A 22,874-nucleotide genomic window follows, 5' to 3' on the forward strand; every position below is an offset into this window, starting at 1 on the left:
CTCCACGCTGATTGCAGGGAAACTCCACGCTGACAAAAATTCCCTCTCTCTCTCTAGTGCTGAGGAAAGCCACCAGCGAAACAGGTAGAGAGCTTCTCTCTTCTCTCTCTCTCTCTCTCTCTCTCTCTCTCTCTCTCTCTCTCTCTCTACTTTGCACAGAAGAGAGGAGAGTTACACATAAACTCCTATGTGCTGAATTTAGTCTAAATTCAGCAAATTTGATAAGAAATTTACTGATTTCCTTCGAAAACCAGCTAAACCAATAGGAAAACTCCAATTCTCAGCATTTCCACCTGCAAATATGCTGGTTTTTACCAAAAATCAGCAGTCGAGGATTAATTTTCACCTGTAAACATACTCATGAGAAGAAAATAATTAATTAAACAGTTATTTCATCAAAAATTGCATGAAATGGTAATTATCTGACTCTAACCAGCCTGTAGGTGTGCACACAGTCCATTCCGTAGCCAAGCCGGCTCGGATACCATGAAACGATCAAAGGGAGTGGATCTCCCGGCTACACGGACCGCCTACAGACATGCCTCGAACGAACACCCGACCATAGCCACCATCTGGCAGCTCCCCCGTGCTGGGGCCAGCGTCCGAGGACGTAGGCGTGCACCTGAAAGACCGAGCGTCCAATACCACCCGGCCTCACCTCCTCGAGGTGACCTCGCGCACTCCTAGCCCCGCGGGCTAACCACTGGCTCTCTGCCAGTGGGGTCGACAACTGCAAATGAGGCCTTGGCCTCCCTTTTATAATAATGGCCAGCCACACTGGCCAGGTTCACACTACGTCCGCCCGGACATTGGACACCCATCCCGACGGCGTCTGGGCTAGATCCCCTCTCCTATGAGCGGGACATAACAGAGGCATTGAAGACTTTGCCGCAGCATTGCCCTTGGCTGAAACTGTTTGCCATGAGACCCTCTCTTGCTGCTATTAAATCCATTGAAATCTCCGTTCGACAGATTGTTGGCCACTCTTGCATTCTCAATCAACTGCGCCATATTCATGGCAGTAGTTTTGTGCAGTAGTCCTTGATTTTCTTGGGCAATTTGCAACAGTACTTCTCAATCTGTTCTAACAATGGCACAAATCTATAGGAGGTTACTGGCAACAGTACGGCCCATAACTGTTTATTGTACTCTTCAAGAGTCGCACATTGTTTAGCATTCAACTCGTGCTATTCTGTCATCACATCCACTTCAAAAGTGTTTGTAAGCCATGCAGGTGCAAAAATCTGTTTGAACTCGACCCACGTTGTAGGGCCTTGACCTTGATTCAACAATGCGGTCCCCCATTGAAGCGCATTCTCTTTCAAGAAAGTGGTAGCCTTGTGTATCTTCAAAGACTCTGTGAAGTTTCCTCCAGCATAAGCTGCATCAAACTGCTGTATGAAGGTCAAAGCCTTGAAGTTGATCCTTAGTTCTTCCTGAAAGTTTCAAACTCCACTCCTTGCCCACCTTCCTTGTAATCCTTAGGCAAACTCAAAGGTGCTCTAGAATTGACCATTCCAGCTCTCGTGTCACCTGTTTTACCTGTCATATCTGCATTTTGGGCATATGGCTGCGAAAAACCAGCCATACCAAACTGTGTTCCAGGCATTCGAAATTGACCATAGGCACCCTGAAAACCTGGTTGGACACCCATGTTCTCGTACATAGGGGCCCGGTTGCATTGTCCCAAACAGATTCCCTGGCATATAACCTGTGGAAGGTCTAGCCATAGCTTGACACGCTGAACCACCTTTAAAATAACCAGGATATAACAGAAGGGTTTGACACGTAGCCTGTTGACTCCCTTGACCATTCATAAATGGTTCCCTAGTCTAGGTAAAGCAAATTGCTTGGGATCAATGGACACCGCTGGTTGCTCAATTACATGGGCTTTCCCTCGAGCATCACGAGACGTCTGTGCATTGGAAATCTCCTTTTCATTCATGCCTTGTGTCGGAGCTTGAAAACCCTATGTCAGAGCCTGAAATTCCTGTGTAGGAGCCTATAAGAACTCTTGCATCCTTGGATTGTTGGCTAGTTTTTGAAACATTTCCATGCAGCTACGTAGTTGAGCTCTAAACAACATGTCTTCTTCTTGAAGAGTTGAAGAAACTTTCTCTGTGCCATGTGAGGAAGATCCCGCTTCAGGTACTTGGTTTCTCTTCTCTGCCATATTGACAAGCTCTGTGTTGCTTTCACCCAGAACAATCCAAGTTGCGCTTTTTGAAGAAAAAGTGGATACCCTGGCTATGGAACCATATAATTGGCCTCTATAGAGTAGAGGGCGGTACTAATTCAATTAATTGTTAACTTTAACATAGCACTGAGAAGAAAAGAGAGCATAGATGTGTCCAGTGACTAGATTGTCACTGCACACACGAAGACCGACACCTTGTAGGCCCCAAACACTGGTGCCCCTTTCAATATTTCTTTATTCAATTGAAAATAGACGATCCGAACACTTAGATCAAGCTCTCACGGATCTGTCCAAACCTGTCAAGGGCTGAAATCGCAGGTTTTCAACCTGATTTCGGTAGCATAATGGCGCCAAAATCCCTGTAGGTCAAAAGTACACGTCTAGGACACTTTCCCTTGCATTTTGAAGCTTTCCCGTGAGCTGCAGCTCAATTTCAGCGTGCTATAATTCTCTGTTTTGCCACTGCCAGGTGCTCAAAGCCCTGTCTAAGCATCCCAAGGCCTTCCTGAGGCTCCCTTTGGTGTTTTCTTGCAGTTAAGGTGCGAAAACTCTAAACCTGCAGAAAAACACAGCAGGCTGTAATTCTCTGTTTTGGATTTGGGTGGAGCGAACACGTCTATGTGTGTCCCAAGAGCTCCCGCACGCAATGGGACAGTCCCCTTGTGATTTTGACGAGTTTTATGCAAGAAAACTCTCCAAATTTGCAATCTTTTGTGATGGAACTATGCGTACCTGTGGGGAGTTAGCTATTCGCTAATCGGGTTCCTGTTCAGAAGGCTTCTTGCCTTGGCAAACGCGCATAAAATCCGCAGAACTGTACATGATCATCTGAGTAGCCCAACTAGTGGGGCATTACCATATGTGCAAAAGGGAGAGAGAGATGCACGAGAGCAAATCATCGCGCTACACAAGACAAAGGAGAAGGCAAGCTTTCCAGTAAAGCTGTGAACCTGCACCCCACTACTCACACAGACATTGTAGATGCACGCTGAGGTCAAAATCAGCCTCCTAGTACCCACCAACTTATAAAGTTCTGACTTGCGGAGTGGCCCAAATTCCATTTTGGCGCACAGAGACTCAATGCTAATTGGCCCTACCAGTTCTTGACCGACCGACCATTCCCGATGTGAGAAACCCGTTTCGCCACAGCTGTTTCACATTGGCCATGCAATGTTCACTTGCACCTTTTCAAGGGTTTTGGGGAAAACAAGTAAAAATAAAATAAATAAAAATATGTAGTACTTATTTAAAGAAGGCAATAGGAAAAATACACCTCTTGGTGACAACCCCTCACCCCTAAAAGGTCATAGAAGACTCGATGAAATGCGTTGTGAATCCTATAAGTATTTGGCAACTTCAGTGTAAAGGATACCTCATGGATCTTTTTTGAGACTCGGAAGGGCCCATAGTATTGCATACTTAGCTTTGGATAAAGCTACACCTTTCTAAATTGTGCCTTCTCAGACTTAAGAACGCAATCACCTTCCTTTAATTGCAAGTCGCATCGATGCTTGTGTTGCACTCTGCTCTTCTCACTCTGTACTCCTTGGTATCAAGTCAATGGTGTGATCCTGTGGCTGCTCTAGAGGTCACTCGCGAGGTATACCTTCTGAGAAACATTCTCTGTGAGACTTGAGAAAGTCAAGACTTTCTGACTCAAACTCTGCAGATTTGAATCCTCAGATTCAATCAAAGGTTCAATAAAGATCAACTAAGCAAAAACACTCGATTTCATTAATTTTGAAATGGCAAAGGCCGATACAAAAGGGATTGACTCTCCCTAGAGTTTTACATCAAGGACTAGATTCATGCCCTTCAAATGTAGCTTCCAGTAAATGGTAGTGGGTGCCAATAGAATGTTCGTGATCTTTCTCAATCATCACATCCAGATCTCACCGATCTATCACAGATGCCTTGATGTGCCAAGACCACACATCTAGTCTATCTCATCCAAGCCAGAACTTTTGTTGCAATAGAGTGAAATAAATGCTGCATCTACTGTAAAGGAATTTGGTAAAAGATCTAGAAAGAAACACATACTTGAACCTTGGGTAGGAAGGTAGGTGAAACCTTACATGTGCTGAATGTGATGGAATCATTACTGACTCTGTTTTTAAAGGTGATTGTAGGGTATCTTATGAAGGATCAATCATGACGAAGCTGGGCTACAAGAGTTTGATCTAGTGTGTTGGAACATGGATGAAGAGTGAACTTTCAGGCTCAAGAAATAAAATAGATTTTCTCGGATTGTTTTACAAGAGACTGATCAAAATTGAAATGCAGGCAACATTTGCAAATTAATACTTTACTCCTTGAAGTAGTCTCAAGAGCGAACATACCACGATTCTGACTATTTTTGATGACTTACATCATTCATTGTTTTGTTGCATTTCAGAATGGTGGTATGTTTTTGACAGCTTATGGTGGTTCATGAACACTTTGTCCTGAATCTATCAATAACAAAGGCAACGTGTCTTCCTGCTTGTCCTGAATCTATCAATAACAGCTGGTCATGTCTTCTTGCTTGTGTCAATTTGAGAAACTGATGTTTATGTATATAAAAGATTCTGCAACAAACTGGCTAGTTATTGTGTATCCAGGATGAGTGCTCCGACATGAGAATGCATACTAACTGGCTAGCAGGAAGGCACTTCGTTGAGTGCCCTGTTTCTTAACATATAGTGATTAAATATACAAGCTATCCGAGGTGATGATTGTAAGTACTGTGTTGAAATTCTTGGTAGTGTCTAATGAGAGAAAAGAGCATAAGAAATATGGCTGGATGCTTCAAAACGCTGCATGATTGTTTGATGACTGATTAAGCTCAGAAATTTCTGAAGCTGCTACCACTGTAAGCAATGGAACTTGCATGAAAATTTTTGCAAAAACGCACCAGAACTCAAGTAGTCCGTCGGTTTTTGGTGAATTTTTGTCTTATCAAAGAGTGAGACTATTTTAGAATTGCAAAAATTATGATGATTTTGTTATTAGGGCTTAAATTCAGGAGTTTTGTGCTTAGCATCTTTTTTTGTCCCTTTTTTTGGTTAGAGAGAGAGAGAGAGAGAGAGAGAGAGAGAGAGAGAGAGAGAGAGAGAGAGAGACCATGATAAACAATTGAAGCATCAGCTATGTGTAAGCCATAGTTGACATTGTATTTTAAAAATAGCCTCATCACCTCTTATTATTTCTTGCGAGTATAGCTTTATCCTTAAGCACCAAGGTCTGCAAAGTGCGGAGCAGCTTTTTGCCAACATTGTAGTTTTCTACCATCATTGTCAGCCCGTACTAAATTATTTTGCCTCCTTGGCTCTTACAGAATGAGCGCACACGCACGCACGCGTGCGTGCGCGCACACACAGCTATATATATATATATATATATATATATATATATATATATATATATATATATATATATATATATATATATATATGTATGTATGTATGTACATGTATGCTGCTCTAAATGGGTTTTCTTAGTTGCATGTTTAGTTGACATAAATTATACCTGTTGAAATAGAATGTATACCTGGGATTGATCCTATTTAATGCACCATAAGTTTGTGGAGGTTTAATCTGCATTATGTTGTTGCTATTTTGCGGTTTACCTTGCTAAAACGACTAAAACCTTGGATAATTACTAGTGCCTTTTGCATTCAACAAAATTGGCATATTATGGAGATTCTACTAGCCTTTTGAAATTAATAAAAGCCTTTATTTGTTGGCTTATTGTGATAATGGCATGATTAGGAATGTAAACCAACTTCTTTTGGGGAATGATTGTTGCTTACCAAACTCCTTGGGTAATACTGTTTGGCTGGCTTAAGTTGACTAATCAAAAGCGGATATGAACTTTATGCCTCGATGCATTTCCAAAAATCTTTCTCATCATATGATAACAACATAAGATCACATGTCCGGTTTTTGAACAGGAAAGTTGTCTAAATTAGTTGATTTAGGAACGTAATATTGTTTATCTAGTTTTTTTTGAAAACACACGATAGTTAGTTGCTGAGTCTTGAATCTTATATATGACACTTAATTGCTAGTTTATTGTTGTGATAAGATTTTGTAACTCTTATGATGATGCTTAGCTTTGAATTATAAGACATATAGTAAGCTAACTTTTTGCTCTATGTCGGTAGTTCTAGATGGAATTTGTAAACCTATATATTTGTGGACTTTATGGCAAATGAGCATGCTCTCGTTGATAAATGGTTTGACATGATAAATGATTTGGCATTGATGATATTCCTTCAAGGCTTAAAAATACATGTTTGAGCCATTGACAAACATATTGTAAACTGTTGTCGATGCTTTGCCTTGAAAAAATTGAAATGTGAATGACTTATACATTGACTTTGGGAGCATGGTTTTTTCTCATGACAAAGTAACATATTGCTTTAAGAGGATGCTGTAAATAACTTCTAAGACCATAAAGATTGTTCAATAAAAACTTCAATAGGTAACCTAACTTGAATAAATTTGAAAGAAAAACTTTTGATAACTTTGGTTATGCTACTTTAACTAGAAGGGGGTGATGGCCTTCTGATCCAAATAACAATTAAAAAAATATTTGTCATGCTCTAAGACAAGTGCATAGCTTATATGGATATTCCAAGATCATTATGAAAGTTTGTTAAAAAAAATAATTAATAGGTAAACCCAACTTGATTAAATTTGAAGAAAAACTATTGATAACTTTGGTTATGCCACTTGAATTAGAAGGGGGTGATGGCCTTCTGATCCGCATACAGTTAAAAAAAAATATCTTTCAGATAGTAGTTTAAATTAAAATATTTTTTAGTAGGATAATGATAACAATTGAGAGGTTAGTCGACACCTTTAATATGTATTCAAAGCTAACAAATGTGCTGTCTTGTTTACAAGGATGCATGTGAGAGTGCTATCTTTACTTAAAAGTATTTTGGGTTAGCTGTTGTCCGGCTTTTAAGATCCCTGTCGATTTAACTTGGATGACCTCCACATCTCTATATATATATTTTTGTATAGGATCATTGGAATAATAGCTCGTTCTTATTATGTTGTACAAAAATGAATGTTAGATTGAATCGTTTTTGTAGAAATCTTTGCCCAGTTGTCATTTGAACGTTATTTCCTTTTGTGTATATGTATTAAGTTTAATACATCAGCGCGCACACACACACACACACAACATAGATAGATAAATGTATACATAGATATATACACATATATAGATATATGTACATATACATATGTATATATATGTATGTGATATCTATATCTCTATACACACACACTCTCTCTCTTTCTCTCTCTCTACACCTAATCTTTATCTAATCTACACGTCCCTATCTATATCTTAACTATACCTAATCTATACATCTCTACTTTTGTACCTAATTAAAGTAGATTGAGAGAATGTAGAAAGAGGTGGAATAGGTGTAGAGAGGTAGATATATTTTTATCTATCTATCCACTTCTCTTTCTACACCTCTCTCTCTCTCTCTCTCTCTCTCTCTCTCTCTCTCTCTCTTGCCTCCAATAATCTCTCTATCTCCTTACATTACCCTTTTCTACTATTTCTACACTTTTCTCCCTATAATCTACTCAAAAATTTCATTTTAACTTTTTTTTCCTTTAACCTCTCTTTTTTCTTTTTAATGTTTGATTTTTTCTTTAAACCCACTTAGTTAATTTTTCTACTCATTTAATTATTTTCAAACTTAGCAAATTTTCACTAAATTAAATATTGATTTGCATTAATCAATTAATCTTTTTCTCCCTCTATTTCTCTCTCTCTCTCTCTCTCTCTCTCTCTCTCTCTCTCATCATTAAACATTAGCATACATTAATAAAAAAATTGTTTCTTCTTCTTCTTCTTCTCTCTCTCTCTCTCTCTCTCTCTCTCTCTCTCTCTAATCAAAATAATCACACATGTTTTTTTCTTCTTCTCTCTTTTAATTTTTTTTTTTTTGGGGGGGGGGGGGGGGCTTACCTCTTTGCTTCCTCTCTCGTGGAGTTCCTTGCGGTCGAGCTTTCCCAATGGTAGAGCCTCTTTCTTTCGTTGCGGTTGAGCTCCAACGAACGCCAATAGAGAGTTCTCTTCCAAATAGAGCTTGTGTGTGTGTGTGTGTGTGAAGAGAGAGAGAGAGAGAGAGAGAGAGAGAGAGAGAGAGAGAGAGGAGCCTTGAGAGGGAGAGATGGGACTGTTTTTGGCTATTTGGTACAATGGCGGGGAGATGAAGAGAGCAAGGTATGCCAAAAACGTGGCATACCTATGTTTTTTGATATTATCACGTATGCTATCGTGTACTTTACCGTGTTTATTGTCGCTTGTTCAACAAAGTATTCGATGTTGTAGGGCTATGGATTTTACAACCCCCTCTCTAATAAGCATTGAAAAGCTTTTCTTTCTTTTCCTACTTATTGCATTTTTATTATGTCTTTAGTCTTTTTTTTTTCTCTCACTATTCAAAATTTATCTCACTCTTAATCTACTAACTATTCATTTTTTAGTGCACATGCAATTTTTGCAAGATTCTTGAACTGATCTAACTCTGTTTCATGCGCGTGCAAGGCGATTGGGATGATTGTGACCCTTCAAATAGCCCCAAGTGCGAGCGATGGCTCAAGGAAAAACTCCGTTGCCCTTGCACTAAGTGCACAATTGCAATCACTTGCTTGTGGCGCATTGCCTTGGAGCATGTGGAGAACGAGAGGCTTTGGATCCCTCAAGAAAGCACTCGAGTAGATGGGAGCACCATTCCCCCCTTGCTTGAGGATGCTCCCCATTGGTTTGTTATCGGTGGTGGTGGGAGGGCACTCAAGAATAAAAAACAATGGCAAGTGTGGATGAGTGAAGGCATGGCGGCAACTCCTCCACACGCCTCTCAGGCACTTTGAGTTCAAGGATGAGCACATGTTTGACATGGTTGATGAGTTGTTGGCACATGAAGCCAACATGTGTGCAGAGGATTGTAGATCATGCACTAAATGGGCACAAGCAATGTAGGACGGTCGCTATCGAGTGCGTCTACACCTCTTTACGATGGTGCACAGTATTCGGTGCTCCGAGCATCATTGCAAGTCCTCAACTTGCAACATTTGTTTGGAGCAATGCCAGTGTAGATGCACTCCTCAAGTAAGTTCTATTTTTACTCAATGTCTTCTTGGTCTCTCCTTGAATTTTTATTAATTATTTGTTTGGTTGTAGATTGATGGACAAAATGCTTCCTAGAGATCACCACATGCCTTCGGATTGTCAATGGGCGAGATTGTATGTCACTACACTGGGCATGGAGTATGAATACATCCATGCATACATCAACGATTGCATGCATACATCAACGATTGCATACTTTACCACAACCAACATGAACATGCCACCTCCTATCCCGTGTGCCTCAAGCATGCTACAAGATGGCATGACTAGGGTTTACTTACCCCATAAGGTACTAAGACATTTTTCACTTATCCTTCGATTCAACACATGTTAAAAGGAGGTCTATGGTGGATTTCCTCACATGACATGCGAATCATCGTTCAAATATCTGAGTGATGTGTGCCCCTACCGATTCACTTGCATGGAGACACATTGAGACTCAGTAGCCAGAGTTTGGCTAGAGATTTGATACTTGAGGCTTGGGTTGGAAAGTAATGGTATCAATCCCTTTGGCACCAAGTCTACATCATGGAGCTCTTTGCCAGTAGTGATCATCAACTACAATATTCCACCATAGGAGACAACCAAGAAGGGCGATATACTTCTTTCTTTGCTTGTGTCAGGGAAGTACAAAGTGACAAATAGTGATAAAGGAGTTATGGAAGGGCATCTCCATTGTCAATGCTTACTTCCAAAGGAAAGGAGAGAAGCCATTGTGAAGGATATCCTTATATGGACTATGCACCACTATCCTGGCCTTGGAGAGATTTTTGGTATGTTGTGTTCATTCTTCTCGCTCTTCAGCATTTGAAGTTTCAAGCTTTACTCTAATGATATGAGCGTAGGATTGTCCACATCGGACCACATTGCATGTCCACACTTGCGGACCATCAACTGGTAAACAGAGTAGCTAGATGCCTTGCACAAGGTAATCTATCCAAACAACCATCATTTCCTATCCCAAAGTCATAGCAAATACAAGGGTCCAACAAATGGAAAGAAACCTCTAAAGCACACAACGGCAAATTGGGAAAGCATTTAAGAAGAGCAATACTGTAGTGATTCACCCCTGTCTACTCCACCAAAAGGTATGTCAAGGTACTCCATATTTTTAAGGCTGCCATATTAGAAGAACTTAAGTATACAACACCTCTTGGATCCCATGCACATATTCAAGAATGTTATTTACACCTTATTCCCGGGACCACATTACGGGCAAAAGGACGGGTCTTGAATTATCTCCCCACATCCGCCACTCCACATCGAGGCCCCAATGGGAAGATTGTGCTTCCTAAAGCCCCATGGATTCTAACCAAAGATGAGCTTGATCGAGTGAAGTGTTCCATTGCCTCTATTTGCATACCAACGGAATACATGAGCTCCAAATAAATTTAAATAGATGCCAACCCTGTTGCTCAAACACTTTTTGTGGAAACAATGTGTTCCATTGAAGATGCATTTCCTTGATCCACCTCTTGGTTTACGTGGTTGAGGAGATTGCTATATGTGGAGTAGTGCATGCATGATAGATGCTCTTTTTAGAGAGGCTTTTAAACACTCTTAAAGATTTTATGCAACTACGGGATCAACCAAAGACATGCATGGTTGAAGGATGGATCGTTCAAGAGGCATTTGTATATATTTCTTGTTATCTTGCTTCTATTGATCCCTCTATGCCTTCCATGTGGTCAGATGAGGAGGATGCAAGGATTACCTCACACTTGCCAAGTGGAAAGTAAAAATTAATTAACATGGATATGGAGCTACGCTGAGTGGTCAATAACTTTTGTATCCTCAATGCAATGGTTATGACCAAGTGGGTGGGCTTGTGGAAAATGGCAAAGGCACTGCGTTTGCAAGAGAGGGAATCTTAAAAGCATGTTCATGGAGGTAGGAGGGCACCCCCGGTTCCTCTACACCTTGCATGGTTTCCATATCTCATTAGCCCCAAGTGGATCCATGAGAGAATAATTGAAGCAAAGGCATGCCGAGAGGACATCACCAATAAAGAATGGGAGTATGCACGAGGTTGTATGCCAAAAATAGAGTACTCATATGCCTAAACCGTATTGTATAGTTTTTTCTTAATTTTACTTTGTAATTGATTGTATAATTTTTCTATTTTATAGTGTTTTTTCTTTAACTCTATGCTTGATCAAACCACCATGGATTGTCGCATCATGGGCAACTTTGACACAGATAGTGACGAGGTGAGGTATTGTGGGACTATTGAAAGAATCTTAAAGGTGAATTTTAGAACCTTTCATACCTTCATCTTTGAGTGCAAGTGGTTTGTGAATGTGTCTAGATGGATGAGAATGGAATCTACATGGTGGACATCACACAAGGAGGTAAGACAGCTTACTTTTTCAATGCAATTGTGAGCATGTGAGTGATTACCTTCTTTACCTTTATTTGTACCTACCATAATACCAATGTCACTGACTTTGAACTTCTGTTCTACAGTTCATCTATATCCCATCAATCCACCAACCAAAACTTTAATTTATAGCTCTAGTAATTCCTCGAGGAAGAACAATTTTTGCCACTAACAAAGTAGAGACCATCTTTGATCCTCTCACACCTACTACTTTGGATGAGGAGGAGACCGAGGATAGAGAGATCGATGAATCAAGTGCACGGTTGCCAATTTAGCGAGGAGGATAATTGTATGATGATGATGATGATGAGATGGAAGATGAAAAATTCAAAGATGATGAAGCCAACACATCTTTAAATGATGATTCACTTTCTCTCTTTGTTGATTTAGGAGCCATGGGTTTAGATATAGATGATGCTACTTGTAGAGATCTTTTTGAAGATGACTCATAAACCTTTTGTATATTTTATCCTATGAAAAGTTTTGCCATTTGCTTATTCATCTCTCTCTCTCTCTCTCTCTCTCTCTCTCTCTCTCTCTCTCTCATTCATTTGATCAAGTATAATTTTTATAAAAAAGAATATCAATTGCTTCATATTATTTTCTAGAAAATAGAAAGAAGTACTCAAATTTGAATATCTTAGCTCCAAAGCATTGCGCGATAATGCTAGAGGTAATAACGATGGTTATAATCTCTCTCCCTTTCTCTCTCTAATACATGTACACATATCCACCTTCACACATTCCCTTTTGTTGTTGTTTTGAAGAGTTATGGCTGCAAGTGGAGCTAGTGTTTTGTATTGTGGGCAATGCAAGAGTGCTCCCGCTATACTGAAGACTGCTTTAAAGAAGAGTTCCTTTATTGTGCTCCTTGCTCAACATCTCTTCACAGCAAGAAAGCTTGCTGCCACTAGTGTGTAAAGCCAGCCTTTTAGAACATGCAATGAATGTAATGATGCAATCACTCAGGTGAAATGCATGTCGTCTTTGGGAGAAGAGTACGAGCCTCTTCTTTTTCGTGCAGGATTTCCCACATCGGACCACAATATGTGTCCTACTTGCGGGCCATCATTTGTGACAGAGTGGAAGATGCCTTGCGTAAGCTAATCTATCCAAAAAACCATTTATTGATGCCTCAATACCATTTCTTTTGTCCATTTTTATGAAAAATATCATGTTCTTTAATTTTTTTTAAAAGTAAAATAGAAAGAAATTCCCAAATTTGAATATTTTAGCAACAACTAGGGAGCAATAATATTAGTGATAATTCTATTGATAATACACACGATAATAACAAACGATACAAAGCACTAGAATACATGTAGTAATATTTAATTTGCAAAAAAATTCCTTCCCACCCTCTCTCTCCTCTTTGGCCACCCTATTTTGGACTCTCTCTCTACATAACGTGGTAAAGGGAAGTAGTAAATGTTTTGAAAGATTTATAGTAACTTGGGACAATACAATGCAATGGTGCATTTCCCATGAAGCTCTGTGTGAGTGAGTGTGGTGGACCTCTCTCATGATTGCAATGGAATGAATAAAATAGACATGAGTGGCACATAAGAACTTGATAGAACTTTGTATCTTATAAAGAATTCCATGGAGTAATGTAGTTGCAATAGTTGAATGGCACAATGATTTGAAATGGCATGACAATATTGACACGGTCGACTGCAATTGCCGGCTAACGGTCATACACCTATTAACACTTTGCATACTTGGTGGTGACTCGAACCCACAAAATATTGAGTGAAATCAAAAACTTAAAAAGACCTAACGGTCATACATATTAACACTTTGCATACTTGGTGGAGACTCGAACCCATAAAAGATTGGGTGCAATTAAAAACTTAAAAAGACCTAACTTTTTGCAACATGGGATTTTTAAAGGTCAAATCAACCTATGTTTTTTTCCTCCTAAGATTTTTGATTAAGAGGATTTGTTTCTACAAACACTTAACAAATTTAAAGATAATTAACATATACTAGTATGTGACCTGCGTGTCGCTGTAGCCAAAGAAACTTCACCTCTATTCTCATAGTGCTATCTTCTCTTCTACGTGGAACAATATCAAATACTCTTTCTACATGTATAGTCTATTGATTTCTAAAAGTGATGCATGAAACAACCTCTTGAAAAATTCTAGCAAACATGAATATATGTAAGATGCACCAAAGCATTCTTTGATACCAATATTGGAAGCTTCTTATAAACAAAATTTTCATAAGGTGCTAGCCCTTGTTCAACAAAATTAGGAACGCTCTACTTCTATTGAGAGAGAGAGAGAGAGAGAGAGAGAGAGAGTCCTCCTTTTGGTCTATTTTCGTCTAGCAATGCTACCAAGCTTGATTATATTGATTAGATAAGCTAACATGGTGTAAAGAGACGAAAGCTAAGAGAAATCAATGTAATCATAAAAGTTTGTTTGAAAATGGAGTGGGTTCTAGAATTGGTTTCAACAATGGGAGCACAATTAGATTCAATGTCTCTGCTTCACCCTCTTACTCCCCTCTTACTTGCTTCTACCATTGCGTCTTTTTTGTGAGAAAGACATGGTAATATAGTAGTGCACATTATAACCTCCTATATAGTAGAAAGGATGTCTTTTCCTTGGTCTACTTAGGATTGGCAAAAGTGCTACCGGGGCAAAATCTGGCTAAGTTAGCAAGTTTTGAAAGATGAAGACCCTTAATTGCTATACTACGTAATCATAAAACTTTTCATGTCTAAGAGTGGAGTCGCAAAAAGATCAGGGCTCATAGTTTCCAATGTACCAGGAGAGCTTCAAGTTTCAAAGAGATAAATTGGCTTTTTTTTGATATTAAGAATTTGATTGACCCTTCCATCTATACTGATCTCTAGATGCCTAACTTGCTTGCATCTCTATCTATGTTTTGTGCACAAGCATGGTGATAGTTTATAGCATCATAGTTTCCAATGTACCAGGAGAGCTTCAAGCTTCAAAGAGATAAATTGGCTTTCTTTTGATATTAAGAATTTGATTGACCCTTCCATCTATACTGATCTCTAGATGCCTAACTTGCTTGCATCTCTATCTATGTTTTGTGCAGAAGCATGGTGATAGTTTATAACATCACCTAATCACAACAATGCATAAGCAGCTTAGTACAATAAGGTGCACACTATTTGTTCATTTACACTTTCACACCATTTGCACCTTAAAATGTGATGGAAATTAAAGAAAAACCAGATAGCCTATTGTTTATCTACGCAAGATTTTTGGCCATTATGCTAAATTGAAGGATGTGATATGAAATTGAGACTCTGACTTGAAATTATGCACGTCATTGATCTCTCTCTCTCTCTCTCTCTCTCTCTCTCTCTCTCTCTCCCCAGATTACAAAAGCATGCTTTCTCTTTGAGAGAGAAGATTGTATTCAACCATTTACAGGCTTGAACCCGTTTCCTTTCGCACAATCTATACCATACTAGCCATTTTGTTTAGCCCTTGAAAATTTGAGAGTATGAGCATCATAGCCTACTTGAGTGCTCAACTTTTGATCACATAAAAAACTTGCTTTTCTTACATTTTAGCCTAGACCATGGCCTACATTTCTTTCTCTGTCAAAAACTTCATAGATTTATTTGTCAATTGCCACAATTATATCCACAGTCTTCAAGCATGCTACCTTTCTACTCTCAAAGTTAATAGGCCATTTCCATTACATTGGTATCAGATCATTTGGTTCTGTTTTCTTGCTTAAGAAGAGAGGTCCTTAAGTAGCCTATAAATGGTTGATTTTGTTAATTATATTAGGGTAAGTGGGACTCTCTCAAAACTCATTAGATAGTACTTGTCACTCAATTATTTATTTTGGGGACATTAAATGTTGTGTGTGTGTGCGTGCGTGTGTGTTGGGGGGGGAGGGGGGGGGGGGTCCGTGTGCGTGCTTTACTTAAGCTATACAATAGGATGACTCCTTACCAACATTGTTGATCAAAGAAGGTTTTTCTAAGCTTAACATTTGGGAGTTTAGATTATCTGGCAAACTGGGTGATTACGAAGTAAAGTGGGTGACATAGTCAAAAAATGCTCTAAAATTGTAATTCTAATAGTACTTTTGGTATGCATCCTAATGGGAAGAAAATGTGCATTGTAGATACATAAACAAAGTGAAGGCCATTTTGGCTACAAAGAGCGGGTGCAAGAAGGGTCTCTAGGGCTTTGAGAGAGAGAGAGAGAGAGAGAGAGAAGAGGGAGACACACACAATACTGCCGCTCTTTGTTGATACGTTGGTTTGCAAGCATCCTCTTTTGTTGGAACTATGCAAGGGTAGAAATACAGGGATATGTGTGGACCCAAATTATTTTAAAGGTTTGAAACATCTAATAAAATTGGAATGATACAGAGATGACATGCATAAGTTGAGACCTCTCTCTCTCTCTCTCTCTCTCTCTCTCTCTCTCTCTCTCTCTCTCACACACACACACACACACACACACACACACACACACACACACGCACACACACACGCACGCGCACGCATGCACACACAGACAAAGTGCGCTCGAGTTCCAAGACTCTATGGATAGATATTTGAGAGTAGTTATGGTTGTTCTTATGATGTCAAACTCTCTCTCTCTCTCTCTCTAGACATATATATACATTTAAAAAATGAATATAAATATAAACATAAATAATCGATGAGATAAATACAAATATAAACATAAACATTTTTCTCTACTTTTCTAAGGGTAAAAACATTACGTATCCTTTAAAAGATATAGTACAATGCCATGAAAATCACAATAATTTGGAAATTTGAAGGACAGGGTGTCCTTGGTGAGACAGAGTCCCAATGAGCTCGATAATAAAAAATATATATTTCTTGCTCTATCTCATACACACTTGTACATGTATGCACACACATATAGACAATGCGATGGTCTCTCTCTCTCTCTCTCTCTCTCTCTCTCTCACACACACACACACACACACACACACACACACACACACACACACACACACACACACACACACACACACACACACACATTGTATTACCTTAGGATCATTAGCTTAATTGGACACCTTTTAGCTTCATCACACTAGGAGTCTACAATGGGTATTAACCCTTCTAGGGGACAAGGTGGTTTTTAACAAAACAGGGCGGTTTACTGCCTCTAATATTACTTGTATAGCTCTCTCAGTCTGCCTTTATGCGGCCTCACACTAGCTGTGGGGGGTCTCTCCATTCATGGCGCTCTGCTCATCACACTGACCCGACTGCCGTCGTCCTTCCTCTATTTAAAGAGGTGAGGGCGCATCCCTGCCCCTCACTTAGCTTTGGTTGTTGTTCTGATTACATTAAGTACAACTTGAGTAGCTGTGTTACTTAGAAATATGGAGCTTGCAATGCAGGTCTCTCAGGTTGGGTTGGCTTCTCCGTCCTTGCATATTGTTTGCACACAGATTTTTGTATTAAAAGAAGGGTGTTATTTCTTTGTGCAAATAACGCTGTAGCTTGTTTTTGATATGGTGATGCTTGATGTAATTTTTTGCTTTGCATAAATGAATCCTGGTTATGGTCCTGCTTGATCGATGAGGGTATATGATGTTGATATTTTTGCCATGACTTGTTTACCCTTCTATTGGGTGTTTCGGGTTGGTGTTATACTGCAAGATTACTGTTCTAAGTTGGTTTGGACACATGGTACCAACTGTTGCGGTATATAATCTTTGTATAAACTATTTTCTTGGGGGTGGTTGCTCTACAGGAAACATTAGATCCTTTAAGGGATTTGGTTGCTGCCTTTTACTTAGCATTACAATGCTTAGTCGACAATAACCCATCATACTTGGATGGCTTACTGAGCAGCATAACTCCTCGGGATTTGCTTGATACTGTCATTTTGTCATAAGGTTTGTAGCAATATCAATAAGAAACCTTGATGGGCCTTGTACATTGGACGACCATTGGTACTTACATGGGTGGGTTTTTTTGACCCTACTGTGCACTGAATTTGGTTGGGTATAGGTATTTACATGGGTAGTGATGGTTTCCTTTCCTACTGCGCACTGGTTTTGTAATGCACTGTGCACTGAATTTGATTGGCTATAGGTATTTACATGGGTAGTGATGGTTTCCTTTCCTACTGCGCACTGGTTCTTAGGGATGTTATGCCCAATTGCACGCTGTTGCAATACTTGGTCTTTTCTTAATTAAGATAGGTTACACACTACAGCTTCGCATGCTTATTGGGCGGTTGTTGCTCCTCGTTATAGCTTTGAATATTGCTGTTGTACTAGCGCTTTAAAGCATGTTATATCTTTTTTAGAAAAAATTCACGGTTCGGTCAGGGATCTTTGTCACTTGAAATGCTTGAAGAGAAGTTTATGGTAAGAGATTGGAAAAATCTAGGATGATTTGGAGTACATCTACCATGATGATATGTAACTTAAAAAAAACAAACAAAAACTAGCGTGTTACTTTATAGGAACTGAAAATGGAACTTTTTATAAAATTTCATTTTGTGGAGCTTTCATAAAACTGACAAAAACTGACACTTGGATTAGAAGGGGTGATGGCCTACTAATCAAAATGATATTATTTTACTAAAAACTTTGGGTTAAAAAAAAAAGAGGTAGAAAAACACTAATGACAAGAATACTATGGACTAAGCTCGTAAGTTAGAAAAAAGTTTCTAAGGTGGACATGGATAACAACTGGTATAGTCCATTGATACCTGTAAAACACATCCAAGGCTAACATATTTGTTGTTTAGTTTGGATGGATGCAGGTAAGGACTCTATCTTATCTTGGAAAGTTTTTTTTTGGCTAGCAAGCTGTCCAACACTGGATTGCACATGTACCTACTGCTTGGGAAGTTCTTTTGTTAAATTGTATATTGGAATGGTGCTTCATTCCTACAATCATTGGACAAAATTAATTCTAAGACTAAATTGTTTTGTACTTATCATTTCCTTTGTTCTAAAGCCAAGCTGTCTTTTGAATGTAAAAAGTTCAATTATGTCTTATTATCTATGTTAGAACATCTACACACACACACACACACACACACACACACACACACACACACACTGTATTACTTGCCTATAAGATTCTCTAGCATAATTGACAACCTGGATTCTACTAACGCTTCCTAGTTTCACTATATAGGGTATCCACCATGGGATATGGCCCTTATATATCGTAAGTGATACTAAAAACCTAAAAAGCAATATACCGCCTTTTGTAAACCTGACCGTGAAGGTACTATGGTGGTTTTTCGCTTTGGCATACTGCATCACAGGCGGCCTTGCAGTCTTGTATCCCCATGAGGGGATCACTCCACTCATTACTCTCTGCATGCTACACAGTGATGGCGGCCTTCCTCCTTCTTCTATTTAAGGAGTGAGGACGCAACTTTGCCCCTCACTTAGCTTTGTATAAGTTTTTTGCTTGTATAAATTGTAAAGGACTATGTATATTTTCTCTACTGCGCCGAAATATGGAGCTTGCAACACAAACAACACAGATTGGCTAATTTGCTTGTTATCATGAGTTTCGCTGCAAACCTATTTTTTAGGGCAATATAACTGTTATGGTGCTGCTCTATCAGTTTGATGGTATGGCACATTGTGTGGTTTTGACTCAGCGTAGTAGAACTTGTTTAAAATTGGTTGGCTGGTAAGTACATGGCATATGGTTGATGGTTTTTTTTGGCAAAGCTTTGATCCCACTAATGGGTTTCAGTTTGCAGTAAGCTTTGCGTAATACAATTCTGTGGTTTTAATTATAGGTGATCTTTAGAATTTGAGGTAAGACATATTAGTTGTTGTCACTTCAACTCAGTAAAACTTTGATTCTTGGTAGCTTTACGTTAAATGTTCACTGGTATTTTGGAAAAAATTGGGGTTGCTACCGCTTGGCTTGGCAAGGTAGTACTCTGTTGATAATGACATGACAAACTGATGGTGCTTATTGTTCATAAAAAATCTTTGGGATTGACTTGGTACTATTGCTTAAGCATGGTATATTGATCACTTTCACATAAAGCCTGGTAAGGCCCACCGTTTGGGTTGGCTAAGTGAATATAAAGGGGTTTTGACCTATTGCGCACTAATGTTGGGTGTTTTTTGCTAGGGTTTGTAGGGGAGTTTTCCTCGGTTGCATACCGATGCTGTACTTGGTTGTTTGGATGAGAAAATGAAATACATTATTTGCACACATGGGCGGGTGTAGTTTCTTGCTTTTTTAAAGCTTTGGGATTGACTTGGTTCTTTTGCTTGAGCATGGTATATTGATCACTATCACATATAGCCTGGTAAGGCCCACCGTTTGGGTTGGCTAAGTGAATATAAAGGGGTTTTTGACCTACTTATTGGAATGAGGCTTCATTCTTACAAACATTGTACAAACATAATTCTAAGACTGAGTTGTTTTTGTACTTATCATTTCCTTTATTCTAGAGCCAATTGTCTTTTGATTATGATAAAACAGCTACACACACACACACACACGCACACACACATGCGCACACCCACACACACACCCACCCACACACACACACACACACACACACACACACACACACACACACACACACACACACACACACACACACACACACACACACACACACACATTTAAACATGAATTTTTTTTTTAACCCTTAGTAGATGAGAGATTTCTGTCTCATGCCATATTCTTGTTCGGAATCCCTATCTTGTATTTTCATTATGAACATTCTTGACAAGGAATGGTTTCCCACCATGTAGACCCTACCCTTGCCATACTGTCTGACTGTAGGGATCACACACACACACACACACACACACACACACACACACACACACACACACACACACACACACACACACACACACACACACACACACACACACACACACACACACACACACACACATTCTTATGTATAAAAAAGAGTTTATTTTTACCCTCCATTGGCTATAGGTCACAAACACTGACAATCAGGCTCAAGCATCTGCTCATACTCAGTATCATAAGCTCAATGATGGTTTGTTTTAATCTCGGACATTTGCTAAATGATAATGCTTTCTTTAAGAGTTTAGTTGTGTCCCCAATGGCTTGATAATTTCTACCTAAAAATTGACACACACATAAAGATACTGGTAGCTGGCTGACTTACAAAATGTGGTGTATCTTTAAATTTGATCTAACAAGATATTTTGATCCCGGGTACCTGACCGACCCACCGTACCTAAACATGCTTTAAATGATGCCCCAATAGCCTGCTTCATACTTAACCATGTGTGGGTGAGTTATGATCCTTTAATGCCAGTTAGACATTTGCAAAAATAGAAAAATTCCCTTCTTAACCCCCAACATAAAAAACACCACTGGTTTTTTTTCTCTTTTATCTCTCTTTCTCTTGCTTGTATGAACTTCTTAGTGGTTGTCATCTACAACTATTTGCGACACATCCTTGAAGATAGCATGAACTTGCCTCGACACACACTTCTCAGGGTATGTATCATCCCTCCTCCCTTCCTTTGACTTCATGTACAAATAGATCTAGCTCTCTCTCTCTCTCTCTCTCTCTCTCTCTCACACACACACACACACACACACACACACACACACACACACACACACACACACACACACACACACACACACACACACACACACACACACACACACACACACACACACACACACACACACGAGGGTGGTGTTGGAAGTTCGGCTTACTGAGGATCTTCCACAGGGAGGAGTGCCGAGATGACCCTCCTATTTGTACATACAGTTCACATTCACTATGCTGCAATGGAAGCAAATCTGGAAAATAACTGGGGGTTGCAACCAATAGACACATTTCGACATCATCATCGCAGGTAGGTGCTCATGCACCTACTTAGGATGAATAACATGACTTAAAGGATGTGCAGAGTTGCAATGTTTGAAGGCTCATTAGATGTATAGCACTTGAATAACTTTGTTTTGAATGATGAGACATAGTCCTAATACTTATGTGTATTCCCTCTAAGCCGAAAATGGTTTAGGATAATGATAAAGCTTACTTATTTGTACTTTTTGATCCACTTTTTGGGTCCTATAATGCAAATTTTGATGCACTTTTTTGGTTGTATAATGGATGGTTTACTGTTTCTTTTGAAAAAAAATGAGAAACACAAGAAATTTGCTAGCACACCTAAGTTTACTATTTGACATCTAAGTAAAGCATTCTCAGCTATAAAGTAATAAAAACTGGTTTTTTAACTGCTCTTTTGGATCTTTATATACTCCGGTTTATAGAGGAGGACCTATGGCGATGTTGTAAAGAGATGATAATCTATGGGAATTTTTTCATAATTGTCGGAATGCGAAGGAGATGCTATCCAAATTTTTGAAAATCTAACACACAATCGCACTCTTAAAAGATTTGATAGCTTAAGGTTGGCCTAGAGTTACACAAGTCTTGAAAAATCTGCTGGAGAATTTTGTGAATACAAGCAGTTTTCTCTTTTGATAAATATACTAACATACTCTAAACCCTATTGCATGTTTTGGACTAAAATATGCTGATTTTCTTGTGGCATGAGATATCATTGACCTAGGCGGCTGTGATGACCTAGTGCTACACAATATTTGGCAGCTTAGCTGGTGATTTTCGGTGAACACGAACAGTTCTAATTTTGATACATTGACAAATTTCTTTTACATTCCCTTACATGTTTTGGGACTGCAATTATCTTGGTATTATTGAGCTATGTACTGAGTAATCATACAATTTGATATTGTTAATGATATTTGGATATACTTTTGTAATATTGAGGTGCTTTTTATCCAGGGTTGGTACTTTGAGGTTGAGTATCAGCTCTAGGTGGATATGACACATGAATTGCAGGCTTTTCAAACATGAATAAAAACTATTTATAATAGTGAGGTGATTTTTATCCAAGGTTGGTACTTGAAGGTTGAGTATTAGCTCTAGGTTGATATGACACATGAATTGCAAGCTTTTCGGATATGAATAAAAACGGTTTTGTAAAAAAAAATGTGGACCGAACAAGCGAATTACTGCCATATTTTTGTAGAATTCTGGGTGGAAATTCATTGCTTATGAGATAAAAGGAGTGGCAACACTCATATCTGGTTATGGTTATTGTAATTGGATATTATGAGGTTTGGCTTGC

At 39.0% G+C, this 22,874-nt stretch overlaps 1 protein-coding gene across 3 annotated transcripts in view; it reads left to right on the forward strand.

Annotated features, from left to right (window-relative positions):
* The window catches only part of LOC147441831 (uncharacterized), a 35,522-nt gene extending 30,842 nt beyond the window's left edge, over positions 1 to 4,680 (forward strand). Inside the window, exon 2 of one of the 3 annotated variants that reach the window (XM_086528228.1) lies at positions 4,317 to 4,680. The gene's annotated coding sequence lies outside the window, so the exon portion shown is untranslated. The remainder of the gene's footprint in view (positions 1 to 4,316) is intronic. The other 2 variants (XM_086528230.1, XM_086528229.1) reach the window with 2 other exon arrangements.
* The last annotated feature ends 18,194 nt before the right edge of the window (positions 4,681 to 22,874 follow it).

The sequence above is a fragment of the Adiantum capillus-veneris genome, chromosome 14, assembly GCF_014529385.1.
Source record: "Adiantum capillus-veneris isolate H3 chromosome 14, ASM1452938v2, whole genome shotgun sequence".
In the NCBI taxonomy this organism is placed as follows: domain Eukaryota; kingdom Viridiplantae; phylum Streptophyta; class Polypodiopsida; order Polypodiales; family Pteridaceae; genus Adiantum; species Adiantum capillus-veneris.